Here is a 15,251-nt window from a genome sequence, read left to right as displayed (position 1 = left end):
GGGGCTCAGGGCAGCTGTCACACACTGCAGATGTCAGATGCTGTGCCTGCTGTCCAAGGCAGAGTGAGGCTGTCCCCGCTAGGGCTGTGTTTTTGGCAATTTGTTCTGATGTTTCCTAAATGAGGGAATCACTACAGTGGCTCCTCAGCACTGGCTCTTGAGGCCCTCTGCCCCTTCCACCTCTGTCCAAAGGTCCCTGAGCTCGAAGCCAGCCCCTGAGCTAGTGGCTGGTGCTCCAGCACAGCTGCAGGAACAGCCTCCTGCCTTGCCAAGGAATAAAAAGTGAGGGAGATTCATTTTCTGCAGTGAGCTCATATTCTGAGAATGGGCCATGGCAGCTCATTACTAACACATGCAGTGCTAGACTGTCCACAGACAGTGGGGGGGATGCTGGGGACTGCCTGCAATTCCAAACAACAAAGCACGAGAGGTTTAGGCAAGGGGTGACAATGGCAATTGCACCTCTTCGTGATGCAGAGATCAGACACTGACTGGCCAGGTATTAACACTGTTTTAACCAGTCATGGAGCTTTGAAGTGTAATTCTGAGCTCCGAGTGTATTTCCTTAAAGGCTAAAATACACTTTGAGTGCTGTGCTGTGCTGTCACTGCAGCAAAGGATGCCGAAGGATGGGCAGCTGTCTCAGAATAGAAGGCAGATATGTATTTTTGTTGAGATTCAGTTGCTGGATTGGTGAAGCATCAAGCAATTGCCATGAAGCTTTTCTCTGAGTAATACTCTTGTCCTTCTAGATTTGGGTGACAATCTGACACACTCTGTGTTGGCCGAAGATCAAAGGGTAGAGGGAGACTGTGCGTCTGGCCGCAGTTTCCTTCCACCCTCTGGCAAAACAAAGCAAAGGCAAACGTGACATCCCTGCCCTGTGAGCTGGGTCTGGGGGTGGTTTGGGGGCTGGAGGCAGGAGGGCTGTTGGGGGGATGTTGGGCTCACCCTCCCTGGCCACGGGGAAGGAGAGCACAGTGGGAACTGAGCTGTGCCACACTGGGTGCCACAGGGATCCTGGTGGAAAGGCCGGCAAAGTGTCCTGAGAATTTCCTGGGAAAAACCATAGAGCCTTCAGAAAGCTTTTAGGACATGTTGGACTAACATGCATGGAGAGAGTTGAGGTGGAGCTGATTCCTGGGACAAGGGGGTGCTACAGCCGAAGTTCCTTCCCAGACTTTCTTGCCCCGTGATCCATGATCTCCTTCCTCTTTCTTGATGGGACAGGTTCTAAGCCCACAAAGAAGATGTGTTCTTCAAGGCTTCAAATTCTGTTTTGCAGAGGTGTTACCAGGTTCAACACCTTCCACATTTTCATCTCCCAGTGACAGCACTGCTTTACTGAGCTTTTGCTCTCAGGTCCTCTGTCCCAGGGAAAGACACTCCAGGGAGGGGGATGCTGTGGATTTTGGGAGCTGTGAGTGTATCGCAGGAGCTACATCCCCATGCACTTCAGAAGGTAGGCAGTGGTGAAGCCAGAAAAGTAGGGAAGAGGGACATGTAAAAAGCCAGACACTGTTTATGCCCAAAGACCAGACAGAATCAATATGCTTCCATGGAACATATTGTGTCTCATCAGTGTTTTCTGATGAGAGACTTCTGGTGTACTTGAAACCTAGGTCTGAATTTATTTGCCAATGTTTAGTGAGTGATAAGAAGGTGATTAAATATAACATTTGTCTCAATGGGAAAAATATATCAACCTTGGTGTGATTTTATTTTTTTTTCTGTTATGTTGGGAACGGTGAGTGCCCAGCAGGTAGTCGTAGAAGCTTTTTCTGCCAGGAAAAAAACCATTGGTCTCTTCCCTTTTGCAATGCTGTTGGGTATAACTGGGAGAGACAGCCCAAAACTTCACTCCAAGGTCTTTCCTGGCCAGGAGTTTCTCTGCTGAGATGCCCTTCAGGGCTGATCTCCCTGTGGTGGCCTCGCTCAGGAGACCAGGACCTTTGGAGTGGTGGGAAGAATGGGCCAAGAGGAACAGGGACAGGGCACCTCCTTTCTGTGCTCCCTTTCCTTCCACTGATTGCCTGGCACCATCCTGCACTGCATCTCACCTTTGCTTTTGCAGTGAATTATAGATTCTGGGGGAAGAAGCAGTTGTTTTATACCTCAAGGGGAGAATAGCACTGGGAGCTAGCTCTGAGCCTAAATCCAAATTGTACATCTGCATTTCCAGATTTTCCAAGACTTTTCCAGCCTGCACCAGAAAGCCGCTGCAAAGAATCCCATCCCCTCCATGATGCAGGGAAAGCTGTGCATCCTACTGCAACAGAGGGATGGCAAATGGAAGTCATTGGTGATACCCCAGCCCCACTGCCAGCCCGGCCCTGAGCACTCAGGGGCAGCTCCCTCCAAGGCTGTGCTGAGGGGTTTGCTGTGAATGGCCTGTGTGGGTTCTTTGGCAATGGGATGGACAGAGGCTGAGCCCACCCACAAGCTCCTGCCTCCTGCTCTCCCTACCACCACACTTCACAGGCTTCCAGTGAGAAGTCAGGTCCAGGGCCATGATGAGGCTCCCTGTGCATGGAGGGGCTCAGGTGCTTGATTTCCACCAGTCTCAACACCCTCACGTGAGCCTTGGCCCTGAAACCTCAGCAAGATGCCTTTGGGACAAGCCCCTTGGCCTGGTGGGAGAATCTGTTCCCTCTACAAGCCTTGAAGTGTGCCAGTGCTTGTTAAATCTAATTTGGCCCAAATTTACTTCCAGAGACAGTCTCTTCAGAAAAGTGTGTTTATTTCCTCCTGGCAGTGACCCAGCCACGTGATGCTCAGGTTGCACAGAATTGCAAGTGCAGTGTATTAAATTATTGCTGCTCCTTCAACTGACATGCAGAATGGAAGTTACGACTGATCTGGTTTTCCATGAAAAATTTATTGCATTTAAGTGTATCTAATTGAGTAAATTTTATTTGTATGCAGGGACTGCTTGTCCTATTGCCTCTCTATCACTCTGGAATTGTATTAAGGTCTCTCATGGTGCCCAGAGTCTGTAGCCTTATAGACCCTGGTGTGTATTCCCCTTCCAGCAACACTTCTGTCATCTTTTCAGCCAACCTCCTGCAGGCTGTGCCTACCCAGAAGAAAAACCCTCCAGCCTCCATCCAGGTCTCAGCTCTCAGGCCTTAGTGTAGGCCCCTGAAAACCCAGCTTTTTACCTGTTATTCCAGGCAGGCACTAGTCGGTTGATTGCTTTCTGCATAGAGCAGTCTCTTCTCCCAATTACTGCAACTGTTGGAGCTTTAAAGTTGATGATTGTGTGTTGTTGGAATACAAATTGATCATTAGAAACATTAATAATGGCTGCTTGACTTTATAATTAGCCACGTATCTGTATTGCATTCAGGAGCTGTTAGTCTTCAATGAACACATTCCAAATAATCCATTTATATTTAAATAAATTGACACACAATAGCTATCTTAATCAATCTAAATATAATTCCTATTTAGGAGCCTCTGCTTTGCCACTTCCATTTTTTTCTTAGGATAGCAGCAGCTGAGTTTGGTGGGATTTGGAGCTCCAGGAGGGTTGAGCTGGAGAACAGGCAATGTCTGCTCCCTTGCAGCTTCCCAGTCTATCAGGTGCAGGCAAATTCAGATCATGATAGTAGGAATGGTAGCACTGGTGGGACAGGAGTTTGGATCTTCCATCACCTGTGTGCATTATTGGATGTGTCCAGCAGTGTCTTGGTTTCACCACAGCCAGCAGCCAAGCCCCAGGCAGCTGCTCACTCACCCCCCCACAAGCAGGATAAGGGAGAGAATTGGAAGGCTAAAAGCCAGGAAACTTGTGGGTTGGGATAAAGACAGTTTAATAGGGAGCCCAAAACCCAATCACACAGGCAAAGTAAAGCAAAGAATTCATTCACTGCTCCCCCTGGGCAAGCAGGTGTTCCACCACCTCCAGGAGATCAGGGCCCCATCACATGTAACTGTGGCTTGGGAAGATAAATGCCATCACTCCAAACACGTTCCCTCTCTTCCTCCTTCTTCCCCCAGCTTTATATACGAGCATGATGTCGTATGGCATGGAATATCCCTCTGGTCAGTTTGGGTCACCTGTCCTGGCTGTGTTTCCTGCCGAGCACCTCCAGCTTCCTCACCAGTGCGGCACTAAAACAACAGAAAAGGCCTTGGCTCTGTGTAAGTCCTGCTCAGCAACAACAAAAATATCTCTGTATGATCAACCCTGTGTTGTCCAAGACAGAGCCTTGCACCAGCCACTGTGAAGAAAATTAACTCTAGCCCAGCTGAAACCAGCACGAGCAGTAGGTTTCCTTTTGAAATTTTTTAATTGTTTATTTAAAACAGCTTGATTCAAGTTTGTTGGTCATTTTATAGGTTTGATAAGGTAAAGACTCTCATGGCTTATTGTTACACCTGAGCAAATTCCAGATAATGGGCATCTGAGGGAGGCCACAGCAGTCACTTATGATGTGTAGGCGACATGATGGCATAGAGCTGGGAACTTCAAGTTGAGTTTGCACTGCAAAATTTGGATCCTGCCAGTCCCAGACAGGTGAGTTTTGTGATTTAATCTTCCACCCATGAGATGAAGGTTTTAATTTTCTGGACCCTGAATCATCTAATTTATCTGTTTAGTGCGAATATTTGAATATGACTGAGCAAGGAGCTACATATCATGCCTACTAAAAATCACTTATCAGATTTTATTGGGAGATGGAATTGCATTTTTATGCCTTTTTGGACAGTCAGCATTAATTGTTCCTTGCACATTGGTGAGGGTATTTAAGACTGTATTGTTTTTGAGATGACAGGACCATTCCTCAGCTGGTGGGCACTGCCTGTGACTTTGCCTAAGCCACATTAGCACTCAGTGAGTGAGGATCACAGTGGTGCATTTTTTTATTCTGGGGAATTGTTTTCTTTCACTAGCAAAAAAAGAGGTGTCGTCTTTTTTGTTGAGCACAGTCAAACCCTCAGGAAATTATCCCTCCCTAGAGGACCAGAGTATGTGTGAATATCTTAGCAGTGAGCAGACTCTTACACTCCACCAGGGAGTTCCAGAAGGTGATGAAAATACTGTTTTCCACTGTTTTGCAGTATGCTTTTATCCCCATGCAGCTCCTGTGGAAACAATCACACAAAACCCCCACGTGTTACTGCAGACTGATCTTATTTCTCTGTGTTGTCTCCCTGGTGAGAATAGATAAACAAAATAATAGCAGGGGAAAAAAAAAATCTAACCCAGCCCATGATGCCAGTGGAGATTCTTAAACCTTGCACTGCTTGGGGTGGTCAGAGTGTTGCACATCGCGCCAGGTGTGTGTCACACTGTCCCCAGCCCTGAGCACTCACAGCAAGACAGGTCAGGTGAAGGAAAGAGGAACAGGGATGTCCATGTGGGTATGGTGCTGATAGGGTCACCCCCAGCTGAGATCTGGATTAGTTGGGATGGTAGGAGACCTGGGGGACATTGTTTCACCAATTACAGGTGTTTGGCTGCAGAGGTCTGTGTGGCTGCAGTGTCCTGGCCACCGACTCTTGTTCAGGGTCACCCCAGCAGAGAGACACAGCTCTGTCCTTCCCCAAAATAAGGGAGTTGCCTTGCTGGGCAAGGCTCCCAGCTCCCAGGAATTCCACAGCACGAGCAGTTGCCAGAGAGGAGCTGAAAACCTGCCAAAGCTCAGCTGGGATGAGGAGAGGGAGCCCTCGTGGGGCTCTGCTAATAGGGAGCTGTTAGGGACTGCTGAACAAAAGGACTTGTCCTGCAACAGTACAGTAGGCAGGGAGAGCTTTTGTTTATTTGACTGTGTTTCATCCAGGTCTGATGGGTTTTTTTCCACTTTGAAAATTCCTTTCTTCTCTTTTGTGTTTGCTGCAGCGTTTCAGGGCTCCTGGGGTGTTTTTGTGCACACAGTGGAGAGGGGTCCAGACCAGTTCTGCAATGGGTTCACACCACATGCCAGAAAACTTCCCCTGGCCCCATCCAGTGAAGTTTAAACCTCCTACAGCCCAGATCAACACCTAAAATCACTGCAAGATTCCACAGTAGGACAGCAGGAAGCACAAAGGACAAAGGAGAAACAGTTTGGTACAGTTTTACAGGTAGAGAGAATTCATTAGGTGAGAATGGCCACGTGGAAAACCCCCAGTGGCTCTGCCAAATTCAACCCTGGCATGAGAGTGGCCTAGGAATAATACATGTTTTATACAAGTTTCCATTGTTAGCTTTTCCCAGAAAGATTCTTTATCTACTGAGGTTTTGTTCACTGAAGCTCTTTGATGCTGCCTTTCATTTTCCACAGTAATTCTTCCTTTTCCAATGGCCCGTTGTTGTCCATCCTTATTACCTGGAGTCATTTGGAAGACATCCATTTTCGCTTCTTCAAAAAAATCCCACTATCTTTGCTAAAGGCTGCATCACATCCTATTTAAAATCAACAGAAAGATTTCAATGAGCCCCAAACTGGACCTGAAATTGTTACTTCCTTTCAGGTTTCTCAATATGATATTTGCCTCCTAGCAACCACCATTTGCAGGCAGGGGGACAGCAATATTAAGCTCTCAGCTGAGTGCCACTACTGGCATCCCAGGGCACCCTGCAGAGCCTTACAAAACCCTCAGTAGTGTCAACTCACTCCCCTTGCTGTAAGCATCGTTTACACACAGGGTTATACAACAGTCTGAAAAGCAAAGGGAAGTTCTGCCCTGCAGAGGCTGTGAAAGGAGGGTGGGGAGTGTTGCAGGCTTGATTAATACTCCACGAGTGACAGAAGCACCTAGATGGTGTTTGGGGATCTCCTGTGCTTTTACTGCCTGGAGTATCCCAAGCTCTGTCTAACCCTGTGCATCATCTCATCCCAGGTACACTTTTGTAGTCCTTCTCTTTGACAGCTAATTTGGTGTCTTTTTCTTTCTTTAATTACAGCAATTTATCACACTCCCTCCCAGCTCATCCTCTCTAATATACCATGATGGTGAATGTCGCTTGTTCAGGTAGGACAAGGTGAAGTTTGCCCACTAGGAGCAGTGGTTTTTCCTTAGGGACCTGGAGAATGCTCTCAGCTGAGTGAAGTCTTTGGCTCTTTCTGGCCTCCTTATGCTTCTTTTCATCCTATTTTTGCACGTCCATTCCATAAATTCAGTTTCTCTGATTAGCCCAATTGAATCAGTTGTGGATCTGTTTGTGGAAGCTCAAGATCCTCTTTTACCTTCAACTCTTTAGGAAGAAAGCTGTGTGTTATTCCAGGGGGGCTGGAGAACCAGCCATGTTCATGCAGCTCCATCAGCAGGACATTCCAAGGGCACTTGTGGCCCAGAACAGCCTGACTTCCTCAGCTCTTTCTTGAGAAAGAGTAACAGACATCTCAAAGGGTTTGGATGAGTAACCTCCCTTTTGGTGTATCCTATTCAAAAGCTGCCAGTGTCTCTTCCACGTTTGTTGGTCACAAATTTAAGATCTAAAGGACTTCTTGCTCTTGGTGAGGTGATCTGAGGTTATTTAGTTGTGATGTTTCATAGAATCTCAGCTTCCATTAACAGACAGGAAAGGAGTAAATATTTAGTGCAGTAGCGACTCTAAAAAGAAAGCTGAATATGCAAAACTGAAGGGCCAAAATTTAGAAGGCAATTTAAGAGTCTGCCACCTTCAAAACTCTCATTTGGTAATTATTTTTAGATGTCATGATGTTTTTAATGAACTGAATTTTTAGAGCCTGGAGCAATTCAGCTGGGAGGAATTATGTTTTAAAGCTGCAGCACACCTTTGGAATCTTCCCTGGTTTAGCTGAGAGGGATGAGGATGCACAAGGGATCTGTGTATGCCTGTGGGTCTTTGCACAGTGCATATAAACTTATTATCCCATCATTTTACTTTAATTGAATCTATCTTGCTAACTGGAGAGTTTGCAAGGGCCACATCAATAATCCAAGAAGATGAAAAGTTTAAGAGCAATGGCATAAATATACTGTGCATTTTACTGGTTCACGAGTCATAATATCTGGATCATATAAAAATAGCTATTTAACAACAACTTCTTCTCCCACAGCAATTAAGAACCTGTGAAAGTTGAAAGATGATGAGCATCATATAATTGGTTTCTGCAGAGCGTAATGAGACTCGGTTTTCTCAGTAAAGAGAATATTCTCTTTCTTGAGAATAGAAGGAATAAATGATGATAAATATTTATAAGTGATTCTTATCTTTCTCCTGTCATGGAGTTTTCATCAACTAACTACATTAAAAAAAAAAAAAAAAAAAAAAAAAAAAAAAAAAAAAAAAAAAAAGATGGTCACATTAGCAGTGCAGCTCATTTGCTACTGTTTAATATTTGTACTGCAGTGGTGCCCAGAAGACCATGGGGAGTTCTGGGCTCCAGGCATCACCTCCCCAGCCTGCTGCCCACAGGGTGCAAGCACACAGGGTGCAAGCATTATGGTTTTGGGGAGAACTGGGGAAACTGGAACCATCCTAAATAATGCACCCTCTAGTCGCTGCCTTATGGTGTTTCTGCAACTTCACTTAAGGCTCCTTGTATGGGTTTGAGGGATGCATTTTCTTTAGTAATTCCAGGCACTACTGGGGGCACCCCTTGAGAGCCATCCTGGCCGTGGTGTGAGCTGTGCCTGTGCAGTCTGAGCCTGTTTTCCAACATGGATTGTTCAATGCACTTTTGTAAGATCTCTTGGCCAGCTCAGTTGACATGTGCTACAATAATGGTCTGGCTGCAAGTAAAATAATGTGAAGATATATATTGATATTTCAATTACCTTTTAAATTGTGCTTGCTGAGATCCCTGTGCCTGACTTGGGTGTTAAAGCATGGATTGTACCTGGTTCTGTGAACACATCATTTTGTCAATGCATATAACAGCTTGTATTTCCATCCTTGAGTAATCACCTCTGCTTTAAAGAGTGACCCTAAATTGTATTTACACAATAAATTCATACTCAGTTCTTACAGAGTAAAAAAATTGCTTCAAGGAATCCAAGAGCAATTTTCTCTGCTCTTCTTCCATGATCTCCATCATAAATAAGTAGCTGTGAGGGCTCATGGGACAGAGAAAGAGCTTCTTGCAAGCAGTTGCTTTTACAGCTATTTTATGGCTAGGGTGTTGAGGAAGTAACAGTTTGAAATTAAACCAATGGTGGTTATAAATACATCTTTACATGGCTATGTCTTCATTTTTTTCCAAGAATGAGATGATGGCAGAACACAGATTCTTAAGAGCCTCTTTTTGAAGGCAAAGGTGACCTCTTTTTAGCCGCTGTGACTGCAAGGCAAGTTTCCTTACCTAAGGGGGGAGAATTCATACTTGTCACCAGGGAAAATTTTGAATGCACAAGAAGTGTCTCATGTAGTACGAAATACTACTTCACTCTCTCCTGGGGCAAATGCCTACATAGGATTTTCTCTAAAAAAAAGGGGGGGGGGGGGTGGGGTGTGAACATCATGTGCCAGATGCCTTCTTAAAAATACTTGCTAACCAAGGTCACGTTAATTCTTCTGGGTTCAAAATAGCTTCACTTACTGGATCAGGGATTACTATTTAATGGACACGCAATAAAAGGTTCAGGTCGTAAAAACAAAAAAAGTTGTTGTTTTTTTTTTTACTGGTATACTGAATGGAAATTGTATTCTCTTCTTAAAGGAAATCAAATGAAATAAAGCATCATGAGCGCTGCTGACCTGTACATCTGCTGAGACCAGGGACATGGGAGAACAGGGAATGAATGGTTTAACCTTCTCCTCCTCCGTTGTTATGGTGAGACTGGAATAGCAAATGCAATTCTGCCTCCCACATCTCAGAAAGGAGGTTGCAAAACTTGGAAAGGACACTGCAAAGAGCCATAGTAAAGATCTAAGGGCAGGAAAGTGTGTCTTACGGCGTGAGATTTACAGAGCTCAGTCTCTTTCTGCCTAATCAGAAAGATTGTGGCCTTCATTTGATTACATAATTTCACGAGGAATTAATGTTCTAAAAAGTAAAATAAATATTCTAAAAGTAGTATTCCATCTATGTCTATAGGCATTGCAAGATCCAGTGTCTGAGAGTTAAATTAAGAACTATTTATGTTTTAAATTGCACACACAGTTTCACTGACAGCAGGGTTAGCCGCCAGGAAAAGAGGAGGAAAGTCAACAGAGGTAGCAGTAGTAAGTTTTGATGCCAAAAACCATGACAATGTGTGTCTAGAAAGTATTAAAAGGGATTTTTTTGCAGCCAGTGGAGCAGCCAGACGTGAGTCTCCCTGCACCATGCAGCTCTGAGCACTCATTTGAGCAGTGTGTGTCTGTGTCTAGGTGTCTGTGTCCAGGTGTCCGTGTCCAGGTGTCTGTGCCCATATCCATGCCCATGTCCCTATGCCTTTGCCCGTGTCCAGGTGTCTGTGCCCATATCCATGCCCATGTCCCTATGCCTTTGCCCGTGTCCAGGTGTCTGTGCCCATGTCTGTTCAGGTGTCTGTGCCTGTCTCTGTGCCTGTGCCCAGGTGTCCGTGTCCAGGTGTCTGTGCCGGTGTCTCTGGCCACGTCCAGGTGTCTTTGCCGTGTCCGGCCGTCCGTGCCTGTGTCCGTATCCATGTCCAGCTGTCCGTGCCGGTGTCCGGCTGTCCGTGCGGTCCGGCGGATCACGGCAGAGGGTGCTGTGCTCCCGCCGTGCGGGGCAGCCCCGCTCCGAGCGCGGCCCGCGGGGAGCGCGCCGGCGGGCTCAGCCTCCCGTGGGCAGGCTGCGGAGGCTCCTGCGGCTGGGAATTCCATCCCTGCGCAAACTGCGGGGCCCTGGGAGCTGTCGCTGCCCGGTCTCTGGGCTGGGAAGCTGGAGCAGCGCCGTGTGTGCGATTCCCGCCGAGGGTGGTTATGTAAATAGCGCTCTCACGACAGTTCTCTAACAGAATTAACTCGGCTGGGAGGCACAAGCAACGCTCCTCTAATTTGTCTGCCACGGTCCTTTCCCCACCACAATGTTGGGAAAAAGACCTTCTTTTATCAAAGCACTAACAAGACTTGTAATCAAAATAATCCATTTCAGAATAATGTCTCATCTATGCTTCCTGTTTCTCTCTCTATCTTTGTCCTTTTTTTTTTTTTTTTTTTTTTTTTTAATTTTCCTAGCTGGGGGGAAAAAAAAAAAAAAAAAAAAAAAAAAAAAAAAAAAAAAAAAAAGTCGGTCAGTTCTCATTTCCCAGTTTTGTTTTCTAAAAGTTTCAAAACCTCTAAAGCACTGCTTATGAAAATTTCCTGTTTCAAAATCAGGGCATTATTGGGGCCTGGGAGAGAAGCCCTCTAGCCCAATCCAGCTAGTTCTCATATAATTTTAAAGGACTATTATTATTCAAGCTGAGGGTGGAATAGCACATCCTTCCTGAAAGATGAAGGGGAACAAGCTTGGGTGACATGGCAAAGGAGCATGTGGGAAGCAAATCACTGCTTATTTTCTCTTCCAGAGGAGCCACCCTGCAATGTGGGTTTGGGAATGTGATGCCTTGGGACGGCTGACCTGAAACAGAGACTGGACAGAACTGAGAGAATAAAGTAGATATTTATTCAAAGGCCTCTAGGATACACCTTGGGCAGGACAGGGCCTGACCAGGGCTACACCCAAGGTGGACTACGAATGGTCACAAAAATGGCAGACCAGTCACGAGGTCTTAGATTTTTTTAAGTTTTGGTCCATTTGTATATTGGGATTTAATTGTCCAATTACAGCTTCAGGTTTTGAGGTCCCATCCTTCTTGTTCCTCCCTTCAGTTCACCGTTGTTTGTGCTTTTGGGCCTGAAAGTTGTCCTTGGTCTTCAGCAGGAAAAGGATTTGTTTTGTCTCCCTGCTCTGTGAAGAGAGCTGAGTGACACTGAATGTGAGGCTCAGAACTGCACCCCTAGGCAGCACAGAATCTGGGAAACATGAAAGCTAAAACTTAAGGCATCAAATGGAAGAAGGAGAAGGGATCCTTACCCCAGATGATGCAGAAAAGTCAGTGGTTTGGGAGGGCAGAAAGCCACAGCTGGGCTTTGGGGGTCATCTCTGGTGGCACAAGGCTGCCATGAGGAGAGGCCAGAGTCCCTGGGGGAGCAGTGCCATGAACGTGCTCCTTGGCATTTGGAGCGTGGCACGCTGTTGGCTGTGGTTTGTTACTCATGCTGGGCTCCCTGCCCCTCCAAATCTTCAAGGAAAGGCTTGGTATTTACTCTCTGACAATTTATTTGCCAGAGGACTGTTCTTAAGATATTGTGGTTTATGTTCAAACTATTGTTTACATATAAAATAGCACTAAGGCTCGGTTGGGTCCTGAGCTGACCTCTGCCCAGCCCACAGATCCTTCAGCTTCTCATTTGATGTGTCTCAGTGTAAGACACGCTGCTGCCCCTCTCCCATCCACACAAAGCTGCCTTCCCAGTACACGTACCTAATTTGTAGCTAATGCTCTCATTGTGGCTACTTTAATAACAGTACAGATTTTTTTCCAAATGAGATACACATGTGGCTCCCAAGACAGCATTTTTTCTGTTTCAAATTAAGCTTTTTTTTTCTCTCTCAAGAATGCCACATCATACATAATTTTCTATAATCTTTCCTATTGATTTCATTTTTAGCCTTCATCAAAACAGCGCTGGAGCAATCGAGGAGCAGATTGAGACCTACCTTGCAGAGAAGAAAAGGGCACGAGGAATCTCCTTACACCATTATATTGACCTTCTCTTTGTGAGGGTCAGAGGAATAGTGTTACTGAAGAATGCTGCTCCCAAGGGTGGGAGTCCTGGCTATTTTCTCCCCTGCTACGGCTCCTAGAAAATGTATCTCAACTATGGGACACAGAGCTTCTAGGTGGTACCATTTCCTTCCAGGACAGTCTGGAAATTCACAAAATGCCTGTGACATTCTTGCCAAGACCACAAGCAATGAGCACAAAAAGGACAGGCCTGAATCTCAAACGGGAATGAAGTTATAGCTCAACCAAGCTGGAGCTGAAAAAGGTCACTGGCTCAGCTCTAGAAAGACTTGTATGTTTTGATGTTTGTGGGATATCCTCAAGTTCCTTACCAGGACACATTGTTGGGACAAGATCATCCTAGAGCAAGTTTATGATGCTGAGGCATCTCCTGGGTTTGACTGCAGCAGAAATACCTTGTGGTTTCTTTACATCTGCGTGAAATTAGTAAGGCCTGGAACACATGAAAATTAGTAATAAAAATAAAAAGCTTTCCTTCCACCCCCCGTCACCTCCTCCCACTGACACAATTTAAAGATTTAGAATCAGTTTGTATCGTGGCCAGAGATTGAAGTTACGATTGTAATGTTTCCACTTAGGACAAGGAAATTGAAGTAGAGCAATTAATCAATAAAAATATGGGAAAGTAAAGACTGAGACAGTCACTTAGAGCTTGCATGCTTAGCTGCATAAGGGGAATTTTAGAAACCTTCTGTCTTTTACTGCTCTTTTAAGTTTTATATTACCAACTTTCAAGTACAGAGAGAAGTCATGCTTTGTGCTGCCCTGCTTCACCCAACATTAGAAACCCATTCATTTGCGGGGAGCGGATATTTAATTATGAATAATCCCAAAGTGTTTCACTGAGTGTTGTACAAACCGTGCACTCAGGCCCATTTCATAGAGTCATGAAATGCCATCATCCCTCAGGTGAAACAAAGCAACTCTTCAGCAGCACAAAGCAAAGCTGCACAGCAATTTGGGGAAGGAAGTGAGCAATAATAATTTGAAACTGCAGGGGGATTTTAACTATGCAGAATGCAATTACCAGAACTGGAGTTCATCCAGGACACTGGGGTTAAGACCCTATCTATTACAAAAGATGCCACAGAACTTCCAGCATCCTTCCCCTCATTTCCTATGTGCTACTCACTGGGCTTCTAAGCACACACTGAAAGAGGCCAGTCCTGTTTGGATTGTGAAAAATGATGGGACCTCAGGGCAAGGTGCAGAGGAAAAACTAGTATTTCTTACTGACCAGAGATTTCTCTTTGCACATAATGCAAAGGGCTTTGTCCTGGATAGAGAAATGAAGAGCTTTTGGGTGTGTGACACTGTCCAGAGCCTCCTAACCAGGGCAGCCATTGGTCTGTGGTGTGAGCCATGGGCTGCTGAAGGAGCAGGGTGGCTTTGCAGCCTAAATTTGGCCATCAGTACCTTAAGACAAAAATGGACCATTTCCTGACCAAGTTTACATAAGTTGGGCTGAATTAATTCAAATATCTAAGTAATTCTTAACCGGCATTGGAAATCCCATATTTCCATGAGGGCAGTTAAAAAAGAGCAGTATCTCCAACATCCTGGTGAGGAGCACAGAGCAGCACCACAGCACAGAAGAAAGACTTAAAGCTCATCTGTGTGGTGCCTGTTAGGAGCTTTCCTGAACTGTTTTGGTTTTGGAGAGTTGCCTGACCTACTGAGCCCAACTCCCTTCTGCCACCTCTCCATGTAAACACACAATCCACACAAGACACCTTTCTCTTGGAGCATAAAATCAGCTCCCCAGAATAAAATCAGCTGCCACAAGCTGGTTTATAAAGAATAGAGGGCAGGGAGGAGCAGAGCAGTAAATCCTGGCCCAGCAGGGGTTGAGGGGCAGAGATGTGGCTGCTCCACAGAGTCTCAGGGTTGTCCCTCCCTCCCCTCTCAGCAAGGGCAAACAGGCAGCACCAAGTCTACATGGGAGGAGGAGAGGAAATATTTGTTCAAATATGTATATATGTATTTTTAACTCCCACAAAAATACCAGTCGTGAAACTCCAGGAGCAGCATTTTTTAATATTAGCATGAAAGCTAGAGTGTATCTGGAAAGCTTTCAGCTGATTTGTGAGGTACAAAAGTCGCTATTCAACACTTCTGTTTCTGGACATTTAACTGATTGCATTAAAAGTCAATAAGGCCTGTGTCTTTGTGCCTGGAGAGCCAGGTATTAGATGTGCTCAGTGCTGGAAACACCTGTCTTACCTCCCCTCCACTTACTGCTGAGAGTGTTTGGATCTTATTTAAATGTATGTAGTTCAATACCCATAACAATTGTTATTCTCACGTGGCTGTTGAAAACAGACAAGTAAATAAAACAAGCAATCATCCCAGAAAATGCCTAACAGAATCCTCTTGCTCACTCACAGGTGCTGGTGGAAAAATTACCAATTACCAGTGAAAACCCAATAAATAATGCTTCAGTCTTGTAACTGCAAATCTTTCTAATAGAATCTGGCTATTTCATGCCTTGCATCATAAATAAGTGCCCCCGATGAGTGGGCTCTGAATGGCTGGACAAAAATAATTAATCAAGA

At 45.4% G+C, this 15,251-nt stretch overlaps 1 long non-coding RNA gene across 2 annotated transcripts; it reads left to right on the top strand.

The window, feature by feature from the left end:
* The first annotated feature begins 4,399 nt into the window (after positions 1 to 4,399).
* LOC136296390 (uncharacterized) lies at positions 4,400 to 15,042 on the top strand. 2 transcript variants are annotated; one of them, XR_010722908.1, is made up of 5 exons: positions 4,400 to 4,522; positions 6,896 to 6,963; positions 9,163 to 9,246; positions 9,618 to 9,731; positions 12,560 to 15,042. It is a non-coding gene; the product is annotated as an uncharacterized lncRNA (long non-coding RNA). The 2 variants fall into 2 exon arrangements; XR_010722907.1 differs by lacking the exon at positions 6,896 to 6,963.
* Positions 15,043 to 15,251: the final 209 nt, after the last annotated feature.

Source organism: Chamaea fasciata, unplaced genomic scaffold, assembly GCF_029207755.1.
Source record: "Chamaea fasciata isolate MVZ Bird 193981 ecotype frontalis unplaced genomic scaffold, bChaFas1.0.hap1 SCAF_13, whole genome shotgun sequence".
In the NCBI taxonomy this organism is placed as follows: Eukaryota; Metazoa; Chordata; class Aves; order Passeriformes; family Sylviidae; genus Chamaea; species Chamaea fasciata.
Note: the sequence above shows the minus strand (reverse complement) of the source record. Positions and strands in the feature narration are given on the sequence as shown.